Source organism: Sminthopsis crassicaudata, chromosome 2 (assembly GCF_048593235.1).
Source record: "Sminthopsis crassicaudata isolate SCR6 chromosome 2, ASM4859323v1, whole genome shotgun sequence".
Taxonomy (NCBI): Eukaryota; Metazoa; Chordata; class Mammalia; order Dasyuromorphia; family Dasyuridae; genus Sminthopsis; species Sminthopsis crassicaudata.
The window spans coordinates 347273809-347289530 of record NC_133618.1 but is presented as its reverse complement, the minus strand read 5'-3'; the positions used below and the strand labels follow the sequence as shown (position 1 = coordinate 347289530).

General features: G+C 31.7%; 1 protein-coding gene across 4 annotated transcripts in view; it reads right to left on the bottom strand.

The window, feature by feature from the left end:
* Window positions 1–15722, bottom strand: part of LOC141556502 (mirror-image polydactyly gene 1 protein-like) — a 259090-nt gene that overhangs the window by 173422 nt on the left and 69946 nt on the right. The window contains exons 1-2 of one of the 4 annotated variants that reach the window (XM_074290702.1): window positions 14371–15215; window positions 13278–13357 (exon numbers count right to left, since the gene is read on the bottom strand). The exons of 2 other annotated variants lie outside the window; for them this stretch is intronic. The gene's annotated coding sequence lies outside the window, so the exon portion shown is untranslated. Of the gene's footprint in view, window positions 1–13277; window positions 13527–14370; window positions 15216–15722 lie in introns of those variants that run through there. One more of the 4 variants, XM_074290701.1, reaches the window with a different exon arrangement.

The window sequence follows — 15722 nt, the reverse complement described above, 5'->3', positions numbered from 1 at the left end:
ATATGCTCCTTATTATTTTAAGGAATAGTCCATTTATTCCTATACTCTCAAGCGTTTTTAGTAGGAATGGATGTTGGATTTTATCAAATGCCTTTTCTGCATCTATTGAGATGATCATATGGTTTTTATTAATTTGATTATTAATATGGTCAATTATACTAATAGTTTTCCTAATATTAAACCAGCCCTGCATTCCTGGTATAAATCCCACTTGGTCATAGTGTATTATCCTGGGGATGATTTTCTGAAGTCTATTTGCTAATATCTTATTTAAGATTTTAGCATCAATATTCATTAAGGAAATTGGTCTATAGTTTTCTTTCTCAGTTTTCGATCTACCTGGTTTAGGTATCAGTACCATGTCTGTGTCATAGAAGGAATTTGGTAGGACTCCTTCAATCCCTATTTTTCCAAATAGTTTACATAGCATTGGAGTTAGTTGTTCTTTAAATGTTTGGTAGAATTCACCTGTAAATCCATCTGGTCCTGGGGACTTTTTCTTAGGAAGTTGGTTAATAGCTTGGTCTATTTCTTTTTCTGAGATGGGACTATTTAGACTACTTACTTCTTCCTCTGTTAATCTGGGCAAGCTATATTTTTGAAGGTATTCTTCCATTTCATTTAAGTTATTGAATTTATCGGCATAAAGTTGAGCAAAGTAGCTCCTAACTATTGTTCTAATTTCCTCTTCATTAGTGGTGAGTTCACCCTTTTCATTTTCAAGACTATCAATTTGCTTTTTCTCTTTCCTTTTTTTAATCAGGTTTACTAAGGGTTTGTCTATTTTGTTGGTTTTTTCATAAAACCAACTCTTAGTTTTATTAATTAATTCAATAGTTTTTTTACTTTCAATTTTATTAATCTCACCTTTTATTTTTTGAATTTCAAGTTTTGTGTTTGTCTGGGGGTTTTTAATTTGTTCCTTTTCTAGCAATTTTAGTTGTAAACCTAATTCGTTGGCCCTCTCTTTCTCTATTTTATGCAGGTAGGCCTGTAGAGATATAAAACTTCCCCTAATTACTGCTTTGGCTGTATCCCACACATTTTGGTATGATGTCTCATTATTGTCATTTTCTTGGGTGAAGTTATTAATTATGTCTATGATTTGCTGTTTTACCCAATCATTCTTTAGTATAAGATTATTTAGTTTCCAATTATTTTTTGGTCTATTTTCCCCTGGCTTTTTATTAAATGTTATTTTGATTGCATTATGGTCTGAAAAGGATGCATTTACTATTTCTGCCTTACTGCATTTGATTTTGAGATTTTTATGCCCTAGTATATGATCAATTTTTGTATAGGTTCCATGAACTGCTGAGAAGAAAGTATATTCCTTTCTGTCTCCATTTAGCTTTCGCCAAAGATCTATCATATCAAACTTTTCTAGTATTCTATTTATCTCTTTGACTTCTTTCTTATTTATTTTGTGGTTTGATTTATCTAATTCTGATAGTGCAAGGTTGAGATCTCCCGCTATTATAGTTTTGCTATCTATTTCCTCTTGCAGTTCTCTTAATTTCTCTTTTAAGAATTTAGATGCTGCACCACTTGGTGCATACATGTTTAATATTGATACTGCTTCACTATTGATGCTTCCCTTTAGCAGGATATAATGCCCTTCCTTATCTCTTTTAATTAGATCAATTTTTGTTTTTGCTTGATCTGAGATGAGGATGGCTACTCCTGCTTTTTTGGTTTTGCCTGAAGCATAATAGATTCTGCTCCACCCTTTTACTTTTAGTTTGAATGTCTCATCCTGTTTCAGGTGTGTTTCCTGTAAACAACATATAGTAGGATTCTGACTTTTAATCCAGTCTGCTAACTGCTTCCTCTTTATGAGGCAGTTTGCCCCATTCACATTTATGGTTAGAAGGACTAATTCTATATTGCTTGCCATCCTATTAACCCCTGCTTATGCTTTTCCCCTTTCCTTCCCTTTTACCCTCCTATCCAGTATTAAACTGGTAAACACCACTTGCTTTTCACTGCCCTCCCTTTTTAGGATCCCTCCCCCACCTTAAAGATCCTCCCCTTATTCTACCCCTTTTCCTCGAAATTACTGTATTCCCTTCCCCTTAGCTTACTCCTTCCCTTTCACTTTTCAATGAAGTGGAAGAAGTTTCACCATAAATCGAATATGTCTATTGATACACGCTATGTTCATCTCCCTCCTTTCTTTCTCTCAGATATAATAGGTTACCTTTGCCTCTTCATGAGATGTAGTACCACCACTTTATACTTTTTAATGATATAATCTCCTTTCCACCTCTAGTTTCTAAGACAAATTGTACATATGTTCTTTACATATTTTTTTGACAGAGGTATAGTTCTCAAGATTTCTTTTTACCTTTTTTAGAAGTCTCTTGAGTTCTGTATTTGAAGATCAAACCTCTTATGTAGGTCTGGTTTTTTCATCAAAAATAGATGGAATTCATTTATTTCGTTAAATGTCCATCTTCTTCCCTGGAAAACAATGCTCATTCTTGCTGGGTAAGTTATTCTTGGCTGCATACCAAGTTCCTTAGCCTTTCGGAATATCATGTTCCAGGCCCTGCGTTCTTTTAATGTGGATGCTGCTAGATCCTGTGTTATCCTTATTGTGGATCCTCCATATCTGAATTGTTTTTTTCTAGCAGCTTCCAATATCTTTTCCTTTGTCTGATGGTTCTTGAACTTGGCCACTATATTTCTTGGCGTTTTGATTTTAGGGTCCCTTTCAGTAGGTGATCGATGAATTTTCTCAATGTCTATTTTACCCTCTGTTTCCAAAACGTCTGGGCAGTTCTCTTTGATAATTTCCTCGAAAATGGTGTCCAAGCTCTTTTTTTCCTCCCATTTTTCAGGGAGTCCGATTATTCTCAAATTGTCTCTCCTGGATCTGTTTTCCAGGTCTGTTGTCTTTCTGGTAAGGTACTTGACAGTCTTTTCAATTGTTTCATTTCTCTGGTTTTGCTTGACTCCCTCTTGGTTTCTCCTTGAGTCATTCATTTCTACTTGTTCCAGTCTAATTTTCAATGATGTATTTTCTTCACTCAATTTTTTTATATCTCTTTGTAATTGTCCAATTGAGTTTTTATCTTCTATGGAATTTTTTTCCATTTTATCCATTTTATTTTTTAGAGAGCTGATTTCTTTTTCCAGCTCTCTAATCCTGTTTTCCTTGGAGTTGTTTACCTTTTCCAGCTCACTAATCTTGTTTCTCAATGATTTGATTTCTTTATCCATTCTGTCTTTGAATGCATGGGATGACTTCTCCAGGCTCTCTTGCAAAGCTTCCCTTTCCTTTTCCCATTTCTCTTCCAGCTCTCTTGTGAGAGCCTTTTTGATTTCCTCTATGAGGTTCTTTTGTATTGAGGAGCAGCTTATATCCCTCCCAGGGGATACATCTGGGGACATTCTGTTCCTAGTCTCCTCAGCATTTGAAGTCTGCTCCCTCTCCACACAGAAGCTGTCAATGGTTAGAGCCCTTTTGAATTTTTTATTCATTTTGTCAGAGTAGGAATCAAAGAAAACAAACTGACAAGAGAAACAATTGGTCTGTTTTGCGGGGGATAGGGCTGGATGTTATTAATGGGCTTCCTCTACAGACTGGGGGTAGGGCAGCAGAGAGCCACTAACAGAACAGCAATGACTGTACTGAGTCTGTGCTCTGAGGCTCTGAGAAAGCACTGAGTCAGTCCAGGTGGGGGTTGGGGGTGGCCGGGCTCTGAGAGACGCTGGCTTTCTGGGGTTTTAATCTTCACCTCCGGTGTTTACACCCTCTCCACCGCTCCTGGCTTGCTGCCAAGACGGAGCATCCACTCTGGGGCAAAAGCCCTTTCACAGAAACGGCAGAGATCACACCCCTCCCCCTCCGATCTGAGCTGTGTGAGCTGCCTGTCTTGCTCTGGCTGTCTGCCCTCAGTCTGCGCCCAGTCTGATTGACCCTCCCCCGAACAAACACAGACCTTTTCTGGCGACTTTCAAGGATGTCTTCTCTTGGTGATAATTTGTGGATTTCTTTCTGGGTCAAGCATTAAGTCAGAGGCTTGTCGTGAAGTAAGTTCTGAGAGAAAACGAGGAGCTCAAGCAGCTGTCTGCCTCCACGCCGCCATCTTGGCCGGAAGTCCCGACAATTATTTTAAAATGCATAAAATAAAATATATGATTACAATCAAAATGACTTAATTTTAAAAATTACTTTAAATTTTTTAAATTGCTGGTTTTCACCTTGATTTGATTAGGAAGTCTAAGAGGAGTCATGTTGGATATGTTTTATTTTATTCATGAATTCTTTCGTACTACTTATACTATTCTTTTTTAAGTGGTATTTTATTTTTCCAAATATATGTATAGTTTTCAATTTTTAATTTTTGTAAAACATTGTGTTACAAATTTTTCTTCCTCTCTCACCTCCCCAAGATAACAAATAATCTGATATACCTTTAAAAAGTGCAGTTTTTTAAAACATATTTCCATATCATGCTGTACAAGAAAAAAATCAGATAAAAAGAGAAAAAAATTCAAGAAAGGAAAAAAAAACAAGAAAACAAACAAACAACAACAAAGATAAAAATACTGTGCTCTGATCCACTTTCAATCTCCATAGTTCTCTCTCTACATGAGGATGGCATTTTCCATCCCAAGTCTATAATCATTCTATTCTAATGTAGTTATCTGCTATTTTATGGGTGAGCAAAATATACTCTTTTGCAGTTATTTATATGGGACATCCTCTTCAAGATACTTTCCTAACTAACATCTGCATTTGAATTTGTAGGCTAAATCCCTAGAGGAGATGCCCAGTGAATGGGCTCCCTAGATCCTACTGTTGTATTAACCATTAGCAAAGGCATTTAATACCATTTAATACAATGGTAATGACAATCAGTATAAAACATTTCCCCAAAAGACTTAGTGTATTTTCCCAAAAAACTACATATAATATCCATGGAAAGCACAAGAATAATATACAGATATACATATATTTATGTCTACATATGAATGGTAATAGGTAAAATTATATCTGATACTACAAGGATTCAGAGGCTTTTGAAAATATATTTATTGTAATCAATGCATACAGGCAGTTCTTGATTTACTCAAGTGGATCATTCTGTAGACCTCTATAAAAAGCGATTTTTTGCAACAATGTGAATTTGTCCTGATGGTAGGGAAGGAAGGAAAGGAGAGAGATAGGAAGAGGATCAGTACATGATTCAAGCATATTAGGCTTAGGACAGATATATATATATATATATATATATATATATATATATACTGTAGACTGATAAAAGGCAAATGGGAACTAACACATAGTTGCATGAAAAGACAGGAAGACAGAATGGGTAAGAGGAGTTGGGCTTTCACTTGGGAGTATTTTTTAAAGGAATTGGATTTTTTTGTCTTTTGTGGGAGGGCAGGAGGTCCCTGAATGAGAAGCTGAAGAGTATATATAGAGAGAGCATAGTACTGTAGATAAAAGTTAACATAGGTAATTTTTTTTGGAATATGGATTTCTTTCATTATTCTTTACCTAAAATCGAATTTGCATAATACAAATATTATATAAACTGCATAAAAATATAAAGTTATATAATATAAATATTATATATATATAAATATAAACTTATATAATATAAATATTACATATATAAATATAAATATTATATAAAATTATATAAACTGCACAAATATTATATAAATTGCATAATACAAATATTATATAAACTGTTTGCAGTTGGTTTCTTTTGTAATTGTATGCATTTAAAAACATGCTGAAAAGGAATCTATTTGTTCCTTATAGCAACACTGTAACTATAGTAGGTACTATAATTATCCTTAATTTACAGTTAAGGAAATTGAGGCAGGAAGAGGTTAAGTTACTTTCCCAGTATTACACAACTAATAAGTGTTTATGGTCATTTTTGAACTCAGGTTTCCTAAATTCCAGTCCGTGCCCTCTATCTCCAATGGCCACGCAGCTGGTTGCCTAAACTCCTGCTTCAGTGAATCCTCAAAAATCCTCTCCTGTAATAGATCATCTCTAATGGGCAAAAAGCTGACTAGGTCTCCCAGGATCAGCTTCTTTCTTTAGCCTATAGTGAGGACTTCTCTATATAAAGCTGTCTCCTCATATGGGCGATTATCTCTTCACATCCTTATTGGTCTTAGAAAATATGTCTCTGCTCCTACCAAAACACAAAGAAAATGCCCTTCCCCTCACCAACTGCCTTTTTGTGCAGATATGGAATTTGTCTCCACAAAGCTGACTGAACTCCCTTCTGAAAGGTCTGTTTCTTTTATAAAGAGGTCAATCATATCATATTTCTGGAATAGTGTCTGTTACCTTCACTCACAGCCAAAGCCATATAATCCTCTCAAATTCATTAAAGATTATGGTGTTAGGATAATTAGTGAAGTAAATTGTCTAAGGAAAAGTGAACTAGTCTAAGTTGGAAAAACAATGGATTAAAGCTCTTATTATTATCAGGCCCATACTTTACTGTTTTATTTCAATCCAGGGTGATATACATATGCATACATACATATTCAAGAATAAGTTGTAATATAATTATTAGACTAAGAGATAAGAAATGGCATGTCTCAGAATCAAACCATCACCAACACTTGGACCATTTCCTCCATTCCTATTCTCATGAAGATCGTCCAGTACCACTGAACCCAATAGGCCTGGGAATAGCTGTGCCCTCAATCTAAGACTATCAGTCCAAATTCTAGCTCAGTCCTCCAAATTAATAGTGATAGAATAGAAAAAATTTGAGTTTTTAAATATTTCATGTAGGTAAACCCAATAGCTTTGAGAACAGTAGTGCTCTTATATCACTGACATTATTTCCATCCCACCCCAAAAATGACAAGGAAACAAACCTTATGGAATGAGGTGGTCATCAGAAACACCAATTGCTGACTAATTGCCACCTGGGGCACAAAAGCCATCCTCATTGAAGCAGCAAGAATCGCTGAAGGAGAACAAAAATTGGCATTGGCCAGGCAAGTCAAATCACCCTAACATCTTGAGATCTACCTCTATTCAGACTGAGCCTAAGAGCCCCTGGAACATCAGTATCCGAGTAGACTACCTGCAATGAAAACATTCCAGTATTTTCATCCATTATTCATGGAATTAAGTCTTGTAGAAATGCAACCTGCCAACTCCTGGCAACTATTTTTGCATCTAGAGAACACTTTGATGATCACCAGCCAGACCTCCCCAACTGCCATTTAACAAATACCACCTTCTCAGCAGCCTAAGCTATTAAAAGCTCAAGAAGATAAAGCTCTTGGAATTATCAAATGATTCAATATCAGAAATAATATGGTTTTATCAAGAGAAATAATGATAAAGAAAACACATCTGGAGGTGAATAAGCAGTTTTAAGAAGACATCAAAGCTAAATCTGATTGGAGAAATGCAAATGAAGACAACCCTAATAATAACTGATTAAAATTTTTTGAAAAAAATTCTTAAGAGAAGTATTAATGTTAATCATGTTTGTAAGTAACTCACTGTATGTGCATGTGAACATATATACACTTTTTCTGGTATTAAAAAGCAACTCCACAATTCATTATTACAAAGACTATCACCATCATGTTAGCTAGAGAAAACCTCCATTCTTCTTTATACATGTCTCTCTCAGTTCCTCTTTAAAAGCATCTTTAGATTCTGAACACATCAAAATAAAAGAATCACTAGTCAGATGCTAAGTGGGATTCACTGAAACACAATGTTAGTTCTAATGGGTGGATGATTGTGTTTGGTCTTTTGAAACTTTGAAGTATAGGTAAGTCTTGATCACACAAATTAATAAATCCTAAAGCTGGAGTTAACAATAACCATTACACCCAAATTCTGCAGCTTAGCCCAGCCAATTTTTCAAAAGGTCAGGTTGTGAACTGGAGAAGATCAGGGAGGTCCACAGCATAGCTTTGTTGCCAGGCATCTCTCGTCTGGATTGTTGCAGGCATTTATTAGTATTCGTCAGCAGACTCAACAAAGCAAACAAGAAATTCAAGCACGAATAATAAAATGAAATGCTGCTATATAACCCTTTGTCATTCAGCAAATATGGGACTTTTTAGCTACATTGTTCCTAAACCTGGGTTACTACTTTAATTTTTCTCCACAGTGCTGCTGAATAAGTATGCATGTGTTAAATGCAGAACTCCCTTAACAACTGCAGGACTGCCATTTAATCTGTTGGTGGATGGACCATTTCCTGTGGGAACCCTAGCTATGATTTCAAGACCCACCAAATAAATCTCAGATTAAGCTTCCAAATGAAACCTGCCTTTGGAAGATAAAAAATGTCAAGATGGCTATAGACAGTAAAATTATACATTATGTAGGTGTTGCATGATGACTCAGATGTCCTCTTTTTTTTGTTTACATATTCCCAGTTATCACAACTACACAAAGTATTCATCAATGTCACACTTTCTTAATATTAGAGTCATCATTAAAACTGTTTGACCAAAGACCTTAAAGTGTTTAAGCAGCAGCTCAAAAAGTGTATTTGTGCAAAGTCAAAGAATAAATTTACATATCAGCAGCAGCTCATAAGGGAGAGGTAAATATTCTGTTTATAACTCATAATTAAGGTTAGTTTAAATAACAGGTTTTATGCTATTAACACAGTCTATGTATAATTATTAAATAATTTTCAAATTGAAAATGGTTGTTTTTTATTCAAATTTATCTTCTCCAAAAAACAAATGAATAAAAAGATAAATCCCCTTTCACTAGTTAGGCTCTTAGTAAAATGTTGCACACTGTGACAAATACACTGTTATGTCTAACATTTTAAGATATAAAAATGCCTCAAAATTTGGCAGAATAATCTTAGAATCTGTTCATTTGGGATGGCCACTCTTGGTAAGAATTAAAAAGAAAAAAGTTGCTCTTGGTAATATCGAGCCAATAAAAAAATTCACATAGAATAAATGGTCTATTAAAGATGCAAGTGAACCCTCTGATGATAGTCTATTGCATTCCCTAGAGATCAAGGACTAGTTTTCTAATGAATTTTTGGTATGTATTTGATCACCTGTTCTAATGCACTCCTGTTCTGATCTATACTAGTTGATAATAAAATACAGGTCATGGTTTCTGGTCACAAACAATCATATATGCTATAGTATAAATATTGTTCAATATGATTATTTTGAAAATGACAGAGAAAGGAAGACTATGACCATCATTTGTTCTATTATGTCACTAACATTTATGTAATAAAAGGGAAGAGTTTCAAATTGTACAAATTCTTCACACAATTTTACTTAGTAATATATCTATAATATACTTAATACTAGGTATATCTACATATAGATCTATGTTCATACAATGAATGCAAGATGAAACATTTGTTCACACAAAAGGAATAAGCTCTGAACCTTTGAGTAGGAAGTGTTTGCTCGGTTTTTCCAATCTTACAGAGTCAATGTATTTTGGTTAGTTCAGCAAAACCAGTAGTTAATGAGATTTCATTGTCCTAAAAAGGCTGAACTTGATATTTCTGAACTTTGGAGAAAAGAAAAGAATATATTTAAAGAAATAAATTTAATATAATATGTATTTTACATTCTCATGTTATAAAGTTGTTCATATAAACTTAATTCTTAGGATGCTATATAAGATACTACACTGACTACCTGCCTATCAATCTATCCTTAAAATAGCTATGTTAGCTATTTAAGTAACAATAAATATAATAGTGAAATAAGTTTAACTTAATATTGTTCATTGCTAAAAATTAACAGATTTCCCAAAACAAAGCTAATCACTATAAATTCAATATTAATATGAAAAATACAACATACATTATAATTACTTTTGGGCCTTTTTAAATATAACAACAGCATTTACAAAGAAGCAAAAAATTCCTCCAAACTGCAGATCAGAACAATGAAATACAAAATAACTTTTATCTTCAAAATGTCAAGGTACAGGCTTATCTGCTTTAAATTTTACATTTATTTTCCTTGTGCAAATTTCAAAATGACAAAAAAATTTCTGGAACCAATCACTCAAATTATTTTAAGCAAAATGACAGTATGGATTCATTAAGTACTTTAAAAAATACTGGTACAATATTATAAGTTCTATAATTTTTTTCAACTTTGACATTTTACAAAAATAAATATAATTAATAAGCAAACATTTAGATAAAAATCTAGGGCTCTAATTTTGTTAAGAATAGTAACATGAGTACAGGGATTCTCCAAATAACTCTCCCAACAGTCCATGAACTTGGAAATTGGGGGAGGGGAAAAGAGCAAGAAAGAATAATGTATCTTTTTAAAAATATAATTGTTTTTCTTTCTAATCTTATATATTTCATTTAGTGCTTTTAAAAACATAATTCTTAAAGAGAATTCATTAGATTTGACCAGATTGCCAAAAGGATTCATGATACAAAAATGGTTAAAAATCACTACACTAATAAAATGTTAACTAGTAAAAGCATGGATTAAAATCCTTAATAAACTTAAAAATGTAAATCAATCTTTGTGGATTCAAAGTACTAAAATCAAAACAATCCTAAAAATGAATTAGATTCTAAGAGAAGAATTTCTACACTATTATACTATTTAATATCACATTCTAATCAATTTTCCTACTAATTAACACAAATTATTAATAACAGAAATTATTTATATGTTAAAAATTTGATCTTCTTTGAAATGAAGATTCCTATTGTTTTGTTTTGATCAGCTTTTATATTTAAACCTAAGGTAATATCATGTTATAAGAGGTAGAAAAATCAGATATCCCCAGAAGCCAAATTGATTTAATAAATGTATTTAAAGGAATGGATTTCTTTTCCATAATGGACTATATCCTCAATCGTTTTTCAATTGGAGCCTGCACATTTCCTCTGGAAATGAATCACTCTTTTTTGGCCAGCTGCCAATGGTCCTGAACCACTCTCAAGCATTCTTAGATGATAATGCATGAGAAGCCACTATCACTCTATTAAACTAGGTCCTGTGGAGATAAACAGTAAATTTAATCAGTCCGAAGACATGTCTTTTTTAACCTCTCCTAAGGCACATGGATAATGAAATATAATCAAATTCATATTTGCTATAAAATGCATCTAGGGTACCATTAGTGTTAAGATTTTGAATTGAAATAAAAAATTTAATACAGGTAAAAGTTTGTTTTACTGTAAATGAATACCATTAGTTCTATATGCTATCACCTATAATAATAAGGTATGCCCTGTATCAAGTACTTATAAATTTTAAAAGCATCCCTATTTCAGGTATATGATCATATACATAATAGAATTTAAATAAATTTTAAATATTTCTCTTTAATAATATTAACACATTTAAGTCATTTTGAGGTAGATACATAAGAGATTTATCATGAAAGACCACATTTTGAAGAATTAAAATTATAATACTATCAATGAAAAATTATCCATAAATACCATAAGATATATCATTAAAGAGATGTATTGAAAAGAAGATGGAACATTCACAAAGTCAGAGTGAAGAATAATGGGCACATAAGCCACATATTGCAGTAGCTCTTTCAGAAAATTTATAAGAAAATGTATGCATGAGTCGCACAGGAGAAAAGGAATATAGAGTTCCACCCTTAGATGGAATAGCCACAAATGAGAAGATCACAAATAAAAGTTTATAAAACACAAAGTATTGGGTTCTTTTAATTGCTTACTTAGAGAGAGAGATGGTACTCTGTTCAGTGAAAACAGTAATTTCAATTTTTACCTTAAGGTAATCTACTCAGCAGATGCAAGTTAACCTAACTATTGTTTTCAATGTCATCTCATGTCAGTAATTTATTTCTTGAAATATTTTGTCACATGTAATTACTGCTAATTATTTTTTCTTGAGTCTGGAAACCTAAAACATTTTCAATGTTCTTTTCCCTATTTTCTTCTAGTCTGACTTAAAAATAATACAGCAACAATTTATTTTTCATAGTACATGTATACCACATTTTTAGCTTCAACACCCATTCTTTAAGTCATCCAAATTATGGCAACTGAAAAGTGATTACTAGCAGAAAAATATTCAAGAGGGTGATAGTGTAGAAAATGTGATATAAAGACAAAAAGACATAATTAAACATATTTTAAATAAAATTTAATATAGCAAAGCAACACAGCTTTATTATCACATACTAAAAACCAGGAATTATCTTAAAGAAATTCAGGGAATTAAAATGTATTATCTAAGCTTTGAAAAACTTTATATCTTCATTTTGTGACAGACGGAAAATATTTAATATATAGCAGACTTAAAAGTTTGTTTTGGTTAGTCAATATAGCACAGTTAACCTTTTTAACCTTACTTAGTACATACTGACCCCTAAAGGTTTTAAATTTTAATAAACTGCATATTTTTAAATCCCTTAAAATGAGAACTAATATGTGACCACACTATCAAGTGAAATACAAAACTATTCACTATCAGAGATGTCTATTCAAAAATTGTATTAGTAATTGTCATCAGACTATAGAATAACTTTAAAACATGTAGCTAAAAAAACAGAATTTTCTTCCTATTATTGTTTAAAAAAAAAATCTTTGAAATTCAGAAAAAGCCAGGAATTTCAATACTGATCCATGATGACATTTCCCTTCCTTCAATGAGAACACTTATTTATTACAAAATAATAAAAGCTTATAATCATTTTAACCCAAAGATATTCCATTCATGTCCTATGTAGGCTGAACTTTTGAAGTGATAGCATTTTTTTTATTTATAATACATTTTATAAGATAGGTATATGTTGTATTCATATATGTCAAGTTTTTGGTCACCTTAATTTTTTGACAGAGTAAGCAGAAGTTGAGTGAACATTCATTAGACAAATTTTTAAAAATACATTGGTATATGTGAGGAAAAGTTACCTGATTCGCGAGATCAACTTGCTGGAAGGGAGAACTAGATAATAAAAGTTTCAGTAGTATAGCAAAAAGCATCCCTTAAAAGAAAATTAAGGAGATACTTTTTGTCCTTAAAATATATTCTAAAATTTCTATTTACTAAATGTTGTTACCCCCTCACCTGTTTTTACATGTCACCAGGTAAAATGAATAGCCCCCTAATCACATATTCACGCACATGCACACACACACACACACACACACACACACACACACACACACACACACACACACACACATATACACACACACAGAATCTTTAATATATTTGCAAGAACAAATATATTCCGCAATCCTTGCATAAGTACAATACCTGGGGTTATATATTAATACCTTAAAAGTTCTTACCTTTTGACCAGTTCTCCATTTGTACTTCTGAACTTGTTTGATCTGGCATGGTCACTGATTGTTGCTCCAAGATTTTAAAGCTAAGGTAAAGTCAACTCTACTTAAAACAATGTATCAGAACAAGCCTGTTTCTTAGCTTTGTTTAAAACAGAATTTATAAGACAAATGGTTTTCTAAAATATTTTATTAGGGCAGCAAATTGGTTATTCTTATATTTGATGCTAAATAGTTTTTTTCTCAGGAAAGAGATTCTTTACAGTTACATTTATTCAATAGTAATTGCTCAATTTTTTAAAAATGAACTCATTACTTTAGTTGGAATATACTTTAATTTACCCAATGGTTTAATGAATTTTTAAAAAAATTACAATTTGTGAAAAATTCCCCTTTTAAACCTTTAACTTAAGATATTTAGATTAAAAATTGCAATAGATATTTTAAAGTGACTCAGATTTATTTTAAATTTTTTGAAAAAGAAAGCAATTCCATACATCAAATATTTTCATATACCTTTAGAACTTCAAACTATAATTTTTTAAACTTTTTACATGATCATAGTAGTAATATAGAATAGAAATTTAAAATGTATATAAGTAAAACTAAGCAATGTTTTTAGTATGACACATTAATTTTTAAAAATTTTATCCAAACTTAAAAATACAATTTGGTACCTATTATAATTTTCCAAGAAAACTGTATCATATATGTTCAAAAGTTGAGAGTATTAATAGAGTAAAACATTAATTCTCCTACAAAATTTTAAATAGTATTAAAAGTTTGCATTTCAAACCATGATTACATTTTAAATATATCATTGCAAGATGGCAAAAAAGAATCAATTATTAAATGTGGTCTTTTATAATACTAAGAATACAAAAAACCTACTCACTCATCTTCCTTTTGCAAGGACTGAACAATCTTATTTCTAAACTTCTAATTTTTTTAAAAAGTCATGTAGATTATGGGTAAGATTTCTTTAAGCCATCTTTTATTATAAACATGTAGGAAGTATTACATTTAAAGAATTATGAACATGAACAAAAACTATTTTTATACATTTTAGTTTTCTAACAGTGAAAAAAATTGCAGTTACCTCATATATAGTACACAGAGTTCTTTACAAAAGTCCTCAAATGAAGCTGTAAGCTTTTCCTTTTCTAATTATTTATAACTGTTGATTTGAAGTTGGCAATCTTTTTCTAAGTTACACATTTGCTTTTGGATTAACTGAAAATATATAAGGTTATTAATATCAAAGAAATGTTTCAGTCAGTGAAACCATTTCCCTACATATTGCCCAAAAGGTTAATAATAATTGGACTCTTTTAATAATAGATTCATATAGCAAGACATGAAGAAAATACAGTATTTAATAAGCTCTGGAGTATTTAAAACCATGTCTTAAGGGCCTTAATGTGCGAGTAATATACTACTTAAAAATATAATTTTATCCTTCTACAATATACAGTCATTATTCCTTGCCATTTACCCAGCTAATGAATGCCAGCAATTAGTAAAATGTAATCCCATTGCACAATCATTTTAATGCTTTTAGCACTCAGAAAAGTAAACACCAAATTAATACTGCTCAAGCCATATCAGATCCTTGTTGGAAGCAAGCAATTATAGTTCAGCTCCTCAGGTGTAATTAAATGATTGCAATGATTTAGTTCCATAAATGCAAGTTAATTCATAAGCAAGCAACAAATATACTGGGAGTAATTACAAAAAACATTGACAAGTGTAAAGGAGGGCATGTTCTTTTACTGTATGTACCTGATATAGGAAAATGCTGCCCTCTCCTGGACATTCTAGTGAATGTCACCGAACCAAAAAAAACTACTTGTGGAGCTATCATCCTCACTATGAAGATATGAGTATTAATGTATATATTGCATATATGTGTTTATGTTTATGTGTGTATGTGTATGTATATATATATATACACATATATATATAATGAGTATTAATATAACATACTACCAACTGTATATATCTTTTATAAAATCATATAAAATTTGCTGATGTTCAGCAAAAATATCTATTTAACATTAAACATAAAATTATTAAAATATTTTACAATTTTTCTATATGTTAGCTTAACAACTGAAAAGCAAAAACTTTAAGCTAAACATTTAACTCTCTGGGGATTCTAATTCATACTTAAGTGGTTGTACTAATAAATTTTTTAAATTAAATTTTATGTTCTTTCATAAACTAAATCCAAATAATAAGACAATAAATCTTAATTTTAATAAGAAAAAATACAATAAAAATCATCTCCAGGAAATATAGTCTACAAACTGCAATTAACTCAGTTCAGAATAATTTCTTGTATATTAAAGACAACTGAGTAATATTAAAGCATAATTTGGAGATCTGGAAAGAAAGAAGAAATTATATGTAATACATGTTCGACCCTCAGAAGAAAGATACTTGATAGAA